This window comes from Canis lupus, chromosome 27 (genome assembly GCF_048164855.1).
Source record: "Canis lupus baileyi chromosome 27, mCanLup2.hap1, whole genome shotgun sequence".
In the NCBI taxonomy this organism is placed as follows: Eukaryota; Metazoa; Chordata; class Mammalia; order Carnivora; family Canidae; genus Canis; species Canis lupus.
The window spans coordinates 47,227,285-47,240,096 of record NC_132864.1 but is presented as its reverse complement, the minus strand read 5'-3'; the positions used below and the strand labels follow the sequence as shown (position 1 = coordinate 47,240,096).

Below are 12,812 nucleotides of genomic sequence, written 5' to 3'. Positions count from 1 at the left end.
AAACCTACTAGAACTTAATTTCAGTATGAAACCAGCCTCTTTTATAAGTCTTAACAGGAGACTAATTTTCCATGTGATTTATTAACAGGTTTTCTTACACATCAGTAAGGCTGACTCAGTGGCTCCCTCTTCAGATTAACTGTGGCATTGCAATCTCCATTTGCAGAAACATTGTAACCAAGCTTGAGAAGATGTCAAGATGAAGGGTTATGACCTGCGGGAAGATGCCATCCCAATTCAGCACGCCAGGGCTTCCAGGGAGATCGCCAGTGATGTGAGAGCTCCTTTTTTCCCAGCCTTAACCAATGCTAATAGATGTCATATGGGAGTGAATATTTTTCTGATCTTTAGCTTAATTCCCCATTAATACACTTAAGTAGAAAGGAGATCATCGTGATTAGTGTCTTGCTTTGAAATCGCAAAACCAAGAATAACTTGTACAACAGTTTGGTGCCCCTTCTGCATCGGGCTTGGTTCTGTTGTTCTTATGTTTAAGCGCAGGTTTTTATTTTCTTTTCACTGTCATCTCAAAATCATGTAATTTACAAGCACTTATAAAAATTCAATGAATACAAAAAGTTCTGTTGTTTCTTGAAGTGCAGCATACATAAAGTTTCCCCTGTGAGAATTTTAAACATACAGGATGTTCTTGTCCAGTGGATGGACAAGCCTTTTTTAAAAGTTATATGTTAATATGTGCTAGAAATATATTTTTCCATTTAAATGAGATTATAAATTTTAGAATACAACTATTTCAAAGTTTATACTTTAGTTTATTGACTAGATTTTTTTGTTTATTAAATTTAAAGTGTGAAGTACGGTGCTACTTGATTGTGGCAGAAGGTGAAGGTAGTAGACAGTGACTCAAGGTTGGGAAACACTAGATAAGCCTGTATTGGGGATAATCCAGAAGAACACTTCTTGCCTTAGAAATGCTCATAATGTGTTCATGCATGTAGACATAGAAGACAAACCAATGGGTTAGGAATCCTAAACCTTAGAGTATGGACTTCATGAAAAACAGTGCCCAAAAAAGGCTAATGTAAGGGAGGTGGACATACTTGGAGCAGACTGTTTAGAAAAAGTGAATTGAGAAACATGACTCTTCTTTTTTGTTCACGTATACCAGTATCTATGGAAAACCGCTTACGAGAAACAGAAAGGCCATTATATTGGATGTCGCAATACCAAGGAAGACCCTAAGCTGGCTTGGGCAGCAACTGTGTTAAAAATGCAGAATGGGGGATCCCTGGGTGGCGCAGCGGTTTGGTGCCTGTCTTTGGCCCAGGGCGCGATCCTGGAGACCTGGGATCGAATCCCACATCAGGCTCCCAGTGCATGGAGCCTGCTCCTCCCTCTGCCTGTGTCTCTGCCTCTCTCTCTCTCTGTGTGTGACTATCATAAATAAATAAAAAATTAAAAAAAATGCAGAATGGCAGGCTGTACAAAAAGGCCTACAATAACCACAAGGCCAAGATCTCCATCCCAGTGGACATGGTGTCCATCAAAGCTGCCAAAGAAGGCCAGGCCTTAGCAAGTGATGTGGATTATCGCCAGTATCTGCACCACTGACTGGTCTTGCTTTCCTGACCAGAACAATGTGATCCAAGCCGGGAAAGCCCACTACCTGCAGAGTGATGTAAGTTGTTGCTTGTGCAGAGAGGACCAGCCGAGGTGCCTGAGTCGTGAGCTGTTCTCTGGGGAGAAAGCCTTCCACAGCTTTGCCTGGTCATTCCTCCTAGGCCTTGGGAAAACGCAACTCTCCCTAATAAGCACTTCCCTTTAGCATTTTACCAAGTTTACTGAATGTCTACCTTACAGCTAGGCTTATTTAGAAAGTTTTATTTTTTACTCTTGGTGGTGCTACCAGAATTTTTCGTAGATTCTTGAACGTGTGCTGTGTGTTTCCTAAACATGAAAATTGCCATGGCCTCTCAATTGAAGAATGACAGGGATACTTCCTTAAAATTAATTTCAAAGGTTAGCAGCATGCTCCAAACTCACTAGTTTCCCTTAATGTAGTAGTCTCCACACTGTGGTGTTTCATTAGTTTACCTGAAATATTTTTAGATTTATTCATATTTTTTGCCCATTCTACTGGAAATCACGGGTTCTTTTAATTATTTAAACTTGGTTCCCAGAGCTTCAAGGAATGCTTTCTCCTAATGAATACATTTGTTATAGAAAAGTGTACCCATACCCATCCTTGACATGAGTTGCCAAGTGGTAGATTTAGGCCAGTTTTTAGAGAAATGTAAACTCTGCATTAACCTGAATAACATTAGTATACAAAGGAATGCATATGAATCAAGTTTCTAAAGAATGAGAAAGGGAAACTTCAAAATCTGTATGTAATCCTTTTTGAGAATCCCTTCTTTTGAATTTTGGATATCCATCATACTTTACACGCTAAAATATAAAATGTTCTTCACTAAGATAGAAATTTTACTCCACAATTCACTCCTCATATATCTTTCTAGCTTGTTATTTGTATGCTATTAACTAGTTACTAAAATATCATTTTTTATCATGTCATCGGCATGAAATCATGTCATCAGCAAAGAGGGAGAGTATGACTTCTTCTTTGCCAATTTGAATGCCTTTAATGTCTTTATGGTCAACTAATATTCGACAAAGGAGGAAAGACTATCCATTGGAAGAAAGACAGTCTCTTCAATAAATGGTGCTGGGAAAATTGGACATCCACATGCAGAAGAATGAAACTAGACCACTCTCTTGCACCATACACAAAGATAAACTCAAAACGGATGAAAGATCTAAATGTGAGACAAGATTCCATCACAATCCTAGAGGAGAACAGAAGCAACACCCTTTTTTAACTCGGCTACAGTAACTTCTAGCAAGATACATCCACGAAGGCAAAAGAAACAAAAGCAAAAATGAACTATTGGGACTTCATCAAGATAAGAAGCTTTTGCACAGCAAAGGATACAGTCCACAAAACTCAAAGACGATCTACAGAATGGGAGAAGATATTTGCAAATGACGTATCAGATAAAGGGCTAGTTTCCAAGATCTATAAAGAACTTCTTAAACTCAACAGCAAAGAAACAAACAATCCAATCATGAAATGGGCAAAACACAGGAACAGAAATCTCACAGAGGAAGACACAGACATGGCCAACCAGTACATGAGAAAATGCTCCACATAACTTGCCATCAGGGAAATACAAATAGAAACCATAATGAGATACCACCTCCCACTCGTGAGTAAGGGGAAAATTAACAAGGCAGGAAACAATGAATGTGGGAGATGATATGGAAAAAGGGGAACCCTCCTTCACTGTTGGTGGGAATGTGAACTGGTGCAGCCACTCTGGAAAGTGTGGAGGCTCCTCAAAGAGTGAAAAATAGATCTGCCCTACGACCCAGCAGTTGCACTGCTGGGGATTGACCCCAAAGATACAGGTGCAATGAAATGCCAGGACACCCACACCCTGATGTTTCTAGCATCGATGTCCACAATAGTCAAACTGTGGAAGGAGCCTCAGTGTCCATCGAAAGATGAATGGATAAAGAAGATGTGGTTTATGTATACAATGGAATATTACTTAGGCATTAGAAACGACAAGTACCCACCATTTGCTTCAATTGGATGGCACTGGAGGGTATTATGCTGAGTGAAATAAGTCAATCAGAGAAGGACAAACATTATGTGGTCTCATTCATTTGGGGAATATAAATTATAGTGAAAGGGAATAGAAGGGAAGGGAGAAGAAATGGGTAGGAAATATCAGAATGGGAGACAGAACACGAAGACTACTAACTTTAGGAAATGAACTAGGGGTGGTGGAAGGGGATGAGGGCAGGGGCTGGGGGTAAATGGGTGACGGGCACTGAGGTGGGCACTTGACGGGATGAGCACTGGGTGTTATTCTGTATGTTGGCAAATTGAACACCAATAAAAAATAAATTTATTATTTAAAAAATATTACAGGAAAGTGAAAAAAAGAAACAAATGACCAAGAAAATGTAAATCCTAATTCAAAAGGAAGAGATATCTAGGGAAAATGAAAAGCCAACTGTGATCGAAATTGTGGAACCAGGGATTGAATTCTTTGTTTTAAAATTACAGTTTACACCTAATGGCACATTAGTTTCACGAGTAAAGCATAGTGATTCAACCAGAAGAGTAGCTACTATCTGTGACCATACAATCCTATTTCAACTCCGTTGACTATATTCCCCATGCTGTACCTTTCTTCGCAATGACTTATTCATTCCATAACTGGAAGCCTGTATGCCCCACTCCCTTTCACCCACTTTGCCCAACCCGCTACCCCTTCCCTCTTTATAATCGTCAGTGTTTTTCTATATCTATTGATCTGTTTCTTCTTTTTTTTGTTTGCTTGTTTTTATTCATTTGTTTTTGTTGTTTAGATTCCAAATATAAGTGAAATCATGTGGTATTTGTCTTTCTCAGTTTGACTTATTTCACTTAACAGAATATCCTCTAGGTCCATCTGTGTTGTCACAAATGGCAAGATCTCATCCTTTTTTGTATCCTGAGTAATATTTCATGCATGCGTGCGTGTGTGTGTATACATAAACCATATCTTCGTTATCCATCCATCTCTTGATTGCTTCCATACCTTGGCTATTGTCAATAATGCTACAGTAAACATTTAGGTTGCATGTATGATTTTGAATTAGAGTTTTCATTTTCTTTGGGTAAATACCCAGTAGTGGAATTACTGGAGCATACAGTATTTCTATACTCAATTTTTTGAACAACCTTGTTACTGTTTACCACAATAGGATTGGATTCTTAATTATCCCTTTAAAATACACCATGTGCCAGGTATTGTGCTAAGCACTGAAGATCCAATGGTGAAGGAAGAGGAAGAACCAAGACAAAGTTTCAGACTTTAGGGAATTTACATTGCTAGCAAATAAACAGATATTAACTAGAGAATATCAATAAAAAATCTGATGGATGAGAAATAATGATCAATGGTGCTATGAAAAAGTGAGGTGGGGAAAGATTATCTAAGGAAATACTACATTAATAGGGATTGCAAGGGAGGACAGGAGCTGGTTCTGTGAGGAAGACACAGGGATTCCTACAGAATGACCAATATATGCAAAAGGAGAGGGCTGTGTACGAATCACAAACCAAAAAACCAGTGTGGACAGAATCCGTAGGTCAAAGGGAAGCATATAAGATGGTGCTAGATTATCCTCACCTTCTAGTCCATGTAAAGAATTTGATCTTTTTCCTAAGGCCAATGGGAAGCCATGTGATGAGAGGAATGTTGTGGTGTCAGATTTGAATTGTGAATTTTATAAAGATCGTTCTGCCTGCTGTATAGAAAACTTACTGGAAAGCCTGTTATTATTGCTTTAAAAGTCCACCCGAAAAAAATAAAAAAATAAAAAAAAAAAGTCCACCCGAGCTAGTATGAGGTTACTTAAATATTATTGAAAACCTTCCATGCATCCCATAGAGAGAGAGCTCCTTCTGCATCATTCTTCTTTATGAGTGCATAGGTGCCCCGCCACAGAAAAAGCAGACTAGAACGTTGCTGGGCTCTAATGCATCCTGCTCTACACATGATGAATTGTGTTTGTCGGGCCAATGCTCAATTTTAATTAGTTTGTGGGAGGTAAAATATACCATGAAACTGCTTTCTTATCATAATTAAAGAAAAAAAACGCTTCTATCTAACTTTGTTTTCTTTCCCAGGCCATCTATAAGGCTGACTTGCAGGGTCTCCTGAAGAGTTGAGAGTCAAAAATGCTCAGAAGATCCTACTAGACAGTGTCTATCGGACACCTATAGAGAGCCTCAGGTAGACACGTATTGTTGACACACCAAAAGATGTCCTTGCTAAGTTGAATGCTGAGAATATTAGTATTGAAAGTCACTTTTCCCCATCTATGTTAAAATTAAGTCATGCTTGTAAGTGACTGATAATTAACCCAGTAATCTATTTGTAAAATGATACCATTGATGATTTTAGGTTTTAATATGTAATGTTAGTAGGATTGTTTTATTGTTGTTTATAAGTTTTAAACAAAAATATATTAATATTAATTTCATATTAAATTTGAGTAACGTGGAAAACTTTTAGATGTTTTTCCTTAATATGAAAAAATTTAAGATCAGAAAAGTTGAAAGTAGTGCACTGAACTAGAAGAATTACAAATTGCAAAGTAATGTTGTTATTGTGTTTTCTTCCACAGCCAAAGCACAGAGAATTTTGGGACAAGGATAAAACTTCAGTCCACCTCATGCCAGATACTCCAGAAATTAATCTCGCTGGAGCCAATGCTTTTAATATGAGCAATGTAAGTACCACAACAGACTCCCTTTTGTTTAGAAAGTCACCCATTTGGTGTTATGATATCCATGGGGAGCTCTTATAGGCAAGAGAGAAAAGATTGGCTGGTTGGGGATGGGGAAAACTCTTTATCATCAGTCCTCTGACCAGGGGTGAGGAAAGGAGCAGATCCCAGGCTCTGAGTCACCCAGCAAGGTCAGCGACCGACCCGGTGAACTAATGTCAACGTGACAAAATGGAGAAGAGAATAAGTTACAGGAAAGCTGAAAGAGGAATGAATGAAGAGACACGTGAACAAGGAAGGGGCATTAATGACAGACGAACACAAAATAATTATGGGAATTCTTTGCAAAACTCTATACAAATTAACTTTAAAGCCTGGATCTGTAGGGGATTTTCTTTTTTTTTTAATTTATTTTTTATTGGTGTTCAATTTACTAACATACAGAATAACCCCCAGTGCCCGTCACCCATTCACTCCCACCCCCCGCCCTCCTCCCCTTCTACCACCCCTAGCTCGTTTCCCAGAGTTAGCAGTCTTTACGTTCTGTCTCCCTTTCTGATATTTCCCACACATTTCTTCTCCCTTCCCTTATATTCCCTTTCACTATTATTTATATTCCCCAAATGAATGAGAACATATAATGTTTGTCCTTCTCCGACTGACTTACTTCACTCAGCATAATACCCTCCAGTTCCATCCACGTTGAAGCAAATGGTGGGTATTTGTCATTTCTAATAGCTGAGTAATATTCCATTGTATACATAAACCACATCTTCTTTATCCATTCATCTTTCGTTGGACACCGAGGCTCCTTCCACAGTTTGGCTATCGTGGCCATTGCTGCTATAAACATCGGGGTGCAGGTGTCCCGGCGTTTCATTGCATTTGTATCTTTGGGATAAATCCCCAACAGTGCAATTGCTGGGTCGTAGGGCAGGTCTATTTTTAACTGTTTGAGGAACCTCCACACAGCTTTCCAGAGTGGCTGCACCAGTTCACATTCCCACCAACAGTGTATGAGGGTTCCCTTTTCTCCGCATCCTCTCCAACATTTGTTGTTTCCTGCCTTGTTAATTTGCCCCATTCTCACTGGTGTGAGGTGGTATCTCATTGTGGTTTTGATTTGTATTTCCCTGATGGCAAGTGATGCAGAGCATTTTCTCATATGCATGTTGGCCATGTCTATGTCTTCCTCTGTGAGATTTCTCTTCATGTCTTTTGCCCATTTCATGATTGGATTGTTTGTTTCTGTGCTGTTGAGTTTAATAAGTTCTTTATAGATCTTGGAAACTAGCCCTTTATCTGATATGTCATTTGCAAATATTTTCTCCCATTCTGTAGGTTGTCTTTTAGTTTTGCTGACTGTATCCTTTGCTGTGCAAAAGCTTCTTATCTTGATGAAGTCCCAATAGTTCATTTTTGCTTTTGTTTCTTTTGCCTTCGTGGATGTATCTTGCAAGAAGTTACTATGGCCGAGTTCAAAAAGGGTGTTGCCTGTGTTCTTCTCTAGGATTTTGATGGAATCTTGTCTCACATTTAGATCTTTCATCCATTTTGAGTTTATCTTTGTGTATGGTGAAAGAGAGTGGTCTAGTTTCATTCTTCTGCATGTGGATGTCCAATTTTCCCAGCACCATTTATTGAAGAGACTGTCTTTCTTCCAATGGATAGTCGTTCCTCCTGTATCGAATATTAGTTGCCCATAAAGTTCAGGGTCCACTTCTGGATTCTCTATTCTGTTCCACTGATCTATGTGTCTGTTTTTGTGCCAGTACCACACTGTCTTGATGACCACAGCTTTGTAGTACAACCTGAAATCCGGCATTGTGATGCCCCCAGATATGGTTTTCTTTTTGAAAATTCCCCTGGCTATTCGGGGTCTTTTCTGATTCCACACAAATCTTAAAATAATTTGTTCTAACTCTCTGAAGAAAGTCCATGGTATTTTGATAGGGATTGCATTAAACGTGTATATTGCCCTGGGTAACATTGACATTTTCACAATATTAATTCTGCCAATCCATGAGCATGGAATGTTTTTCCATCTCTTTGTGTCTTCCTCAATTTCTTTCAGAAGTGTTCTATAGTTTTGAGGGTATAGATCCTTTACATCTTTGGTTAGGTTTATTCCTAGGTATCTTATGCTTTTGGGTGCAATTGTAAATGGGATTGACTCCTTAATTTCTCTTTCTTCAGTCTCATTGTTAGTGTATAGAAATGCCACTGATTTCTGGGCATTGATTTTGTATCCTGCCACGCTACCGAATTGCTGTATGAGTTCTAGCAATCTTGGGGTGGAGACTTTTGGGTTTTCTATGTAGAGTATCATGTCATCGGCGAAGAGGGAGAGTTTGACTTCTTCTTTGCCAATTTGAATGCCTTTAATGTCTTTTTGTTGTCTGATTGCTGAGGCTAGGACTTCCAGTACTATGTTGAACAGCAGTGGTGAGAGTGGACATCCCTGTCTTGTTCCTGATCTGAGGGGAAAGGCTCCCAGTGCTTCCCCATTGAGAATGATATTTGCTGTGGGCTTTTCTTAGATGGCTTTTAAGATGTCAAGGAATGTTCCCTCTATCCCTACACTCTGAAGAGTTTTGATCAGGAATGGATGCTGTATTTTGTCAAATGCTTTCTCTGCATCCAATGAGAGGATCATATGGTTCTTGGTTTTTCTCTTGCTGATATGATGAATCACATTGATTGTTTTACGGGTGTTGAACCAGCCTTGTGTCCCAGGGAAAAATCCTACTTGGTCATGGTGAATAATTTTCTTAATGTACTGTTGGATCCTATTGGCCAGTATCTTGTTGAGAATTTTTGCATCCATGTTCATCAGGGATATTGGTCTGTAATTCTCCTTTTTGGTGGGGTCTTTGTCTGGTTTTGGAATTAAGGTGATGCTGGCCTCATAGAACGAATTTGGAAGTACTCCATCTCTTTCTATCTTTCCAAACAGCTTTAGGAGAATAGGTATGGTTTCTTCTTTAAACGTTTGATAAAATTCCCCTGGGAAGCCATCTGGCCCTGGACTCTTGTGTCTTGGGAGGTTTCTGATGACTGCTTCAATTTCCTCCCTGGTTATTGGCCTGTTCAGGTTTTCTATTTCTTCCTGTTCCAGTTTTGGTAGTTTGTGGCTTTCCAGGAATGCGTCCATTTCTTCTAGATTGCCTAATTTATTGGCATATAGCTGTTCATAATATGTTTTTAAAATCGTTTGTATTTCCTTGGTGTTGGTAGTGATCTCTCCTTTCTCATTCATGATTTTATTAATTTGAGTCTTCTCTCTCTTCTTTTTAATAAGGCTGGCTAATGGTTTATCTATCTTGTTAATTCTTTCAAAGAACCTGGTGGTTGTCCAAGTGGGAGAAATATCTCAGCAAGAATCTGGGAGGCTGGCCGGGCTTCTGCTGGTACCAGAAGATGTTGTAAATGCTGACATCGTGGTCCCTGCTCAAGGTGCAAGGCAGGTGGATTGTGGTTCCGAGGGATGAGGACATGGATGGTGGCTGGTTCAGCACCGGCTAGGAGCCACCACCTGGGGACACAGAAACATATGGGCATGGTGGGGGGCATGCAGAGGAAGGCCGGGGATGGGGCCGGGGTAGTGAACTCCGGGGTGTTCTCACCTATGCAGTGTGCCAGAAGTGCCAGCAGGACAGGGATCCAGGACATGGTGTGGACGTGCTGGGCTGTTAGCTTTGCGCTGGTTCTGGGGCCTTCTCGGGGCTGGGCCAGCACCTTCCTGTGCCCTCCCAGGGGCGGGGCCGTTGCATGCCTGCTTCCTGGCTGCCACCATCCTGAACTTTCTTGAGTTGGCGGTTGGGGAACGGTCCCATGGCAGCCTCTGTGGCTCTTGCCTTGGCCCCAGGGAAGTGTCTGGGGAGGATGCACCTGCTGCGAGCTCACGGGCCAGTGCCCAGGAGGCCGGCCTGCAAGGTGGGGTCCCTGAGGTAGGGGAACCTCAACGTCCTCCTAAGGGAGCCGAACTGCACCGTAACATGGTTCTTGTCCAGATTTACATGTCTGGTGAACCAGTAGAGACAATATATCCTCAGGGTGGTGAAAACCCCTGCTTTGTGCAGAGAAAATGCTGGGGCCCTGGGGTAAGGAGGATACTCTGTCCCCTTCCATGCTCCTGCCACTCCCTCCCACCAAACCCAGTCCTCTTCCCTCCTAGACTGGAGCAGCAGTGACTCACAGCTTCTGAGAAAGAAACACCAATAGGGACTTGGGGACCCCCCCATGTGGGGCCCAGGACAGGTGGGGGAAGAGGTAGAGAAGCCTTTGCCCCCATCAGGTCCCCCCCGGGGCTTGGCCTCAGCCTTCCTAATCTCTCTCCTCTTCACAATAGTCTCCCCAGGGAAAGCAATAATCCCCGGGGTCCTGCGCCCTCTCCTTGGCCAGTCCCTGCACCTGCAGAAGTTCTGTGTGTCCCATCCCTGCCTCACCTGAGTTTGACCCCATCACCAAGCACTTCTAGAAGGCCTGAGGCCTGCTCTCTGCGTCCATGCTGCCCACAAAACTATGCAGGTTGTGCAGCTGGAGGCTGTCCGGATGCTCAGATAGAGACTTACGTCCCTATTAATCAAGGTTCTTCAGAGAAACAGAACCAATGGGACATATACAAAGGAAGAGATCTATTATGAGAAATCACCTCAATCAGGTATGGAGATTGAGAAGTCCCAGGATGTGTGTCTTCGAGCCGTAGACCGTGTGTGTGTGTGTTTGTGTGTGTGTATAACACAGTGGGGTAATTCAGTCTGAGTCCAAAGGCTCAGGGGAGTTCAAAGAACCAGGAGAGCCCATAGTGTAAAACCCAGTCCAAGGACAGGAGAAGGCAAATGTCCTTGCTCAGGAGACAGGCAGGAAGCAGAAAGGGACAAAGTCCCCTTCCTCCCCGTGTCTGTTCTATTCAGGCCCTCCTGGACAGGAAGATGCCCACCCACCTTGGCGAGGGCCACGGCCTTTAATGAGTGCACTGGTTCAAATGCTAATTTAACTTAGAGACACCTTCACAGACACACCTAGAAGTTACATTGAATCTGAGCATCCTTTGGAGGAGTCAAACTGACACATGAAATCAACTATCACACAGTCTTACTCTGTGCACATTCATCAGTGAATCTAGCAGAGGCACTACGTACAAAATGTTTTTATTCTAGGAAGATACATGAACGGGATCTTGGGAATGGGATCAGGGTCTTGGAATGAAAAATATACAAGGATATCCTTATGAAGACTATTAAATTAAAAAGAATGTTCCAGAAGGAGAAAACTATATGGGTCAGACAGAAAATGAAGGGTGTGTGCAGAACCCTCCAGCAAGATTCTTAGGAGGACAAAAGGTAGTACATAAAGCCCTTGTCAGGGTGCCTGGCACAGGAGAGACTTCCATTAAGAAGTAGTTACTTCATCAGCTACCTGATGCCATTAGGAGAGAAGGTTGAGAACCTGCTCTCTCCACAAAACACGGTTCAGAGCATGCCTCTGCAGACCTCTGGGGACCCTTTTGGTGCACCAAAACCCAAGGTAAAGGGTGGGGGGGGGTCGTCAAGCTGATCACTGGGGCAGGGCTGCCTTGCAGCCCCTAATCCTTACACCAAGTGCTGGGACTTCTGTGTGCAAGGATCCCTCCCTCGGGTTCAGAAGCTCTTTCTGCCCAATTCCCAGAGGGACCCTCCCAGGGTCTAGCTGCCTCTGGGGTCCTCCAGGGTCACCCCCTCCTCCGTCTCCTCATCACACCAGGCTGGCTACGAGCCGGTCCCAGAGTCTGGGCGCCCAGTCCACGGCCCGATCTCAGTCCTCAAGGTTTCCAGGCCCATGCTGGTGCTCCTCCCTCCTGCCCAGCACGCTGGCCACCCGCAACACGGGGGTCAGCAGACAAGTGATCCCAGGCCCTGCCCACAGTCCTGCCCAGGTGACCAGTGTGATGCCATCAGGCCCCATCCGGCCGCCCGAGAGGACTTCAGGGAGCAGGCCCTGGTCCACTTCCCACGCTCCGGGTCCGGCTACCTAAGAAGCACACGTTTAATGCAATCCCATTCAAAATACCATGGACTTTCTTCACAGAGTTGGAACAAATTATTTTAAGATTTGTGTGGAATCAGAAAAGACTCTGAATAGCCAGGGGAATATTAAAAAAGAAAACAAGAGCTGGGGGCAACACAATGCCAGATTTCAGGTTGTACTACAAACCTGTGGTCATCAAGACAGTGTGGTCCTGGCACAAAAACAGATACAAAGATCAATGGACCAGAATAGAGAACCCAGAAGTGGACCCTGCACTTAATGGTCAACTAATATTCGACAAAGGAGGAAAGACTATCCACTGGAAAAAAGACAGTCTCTTCAATAAATGGTGCTGGGAAAATTGGACATCCACATGCAGAAGAATGAAACTAGACCACTCCCTTGCACCATACACAAAGATAAACTCAAAATGGATGAAAGATCTAAATGTGAGATAAGATTCCACCAAAATCCTAGAGGAGAACACAGGCAAC

The 12,812-nt window shown here is 42.4% G+C and overlaps 2 long non-coding RNA genes across 2 annotated transcripts in view; both read left to right on the top strand.

Annotated features, from left to right (window-relative positions):
* The window catches only part of LOC140619827 (uncharacterized), a 512,008-nt gene that overhangs the window by 72,595 nt on the left and 426,601 nt on the right, over positions 1 to 12,812 (top strand). The window lies entirely within an intron of this gene.
* Positions 167 to 6,312, top strand: LOC140619097 (uncharacterized). Its single transcript, XR_012019011.1, has 3 exons — positions 167 to 274; positions 5,708 to 5,813; positions 6,208 to 6,312. It is a non-coding gene; the product is annotated as an uncharacterized lncRNA (long non-coding RNA).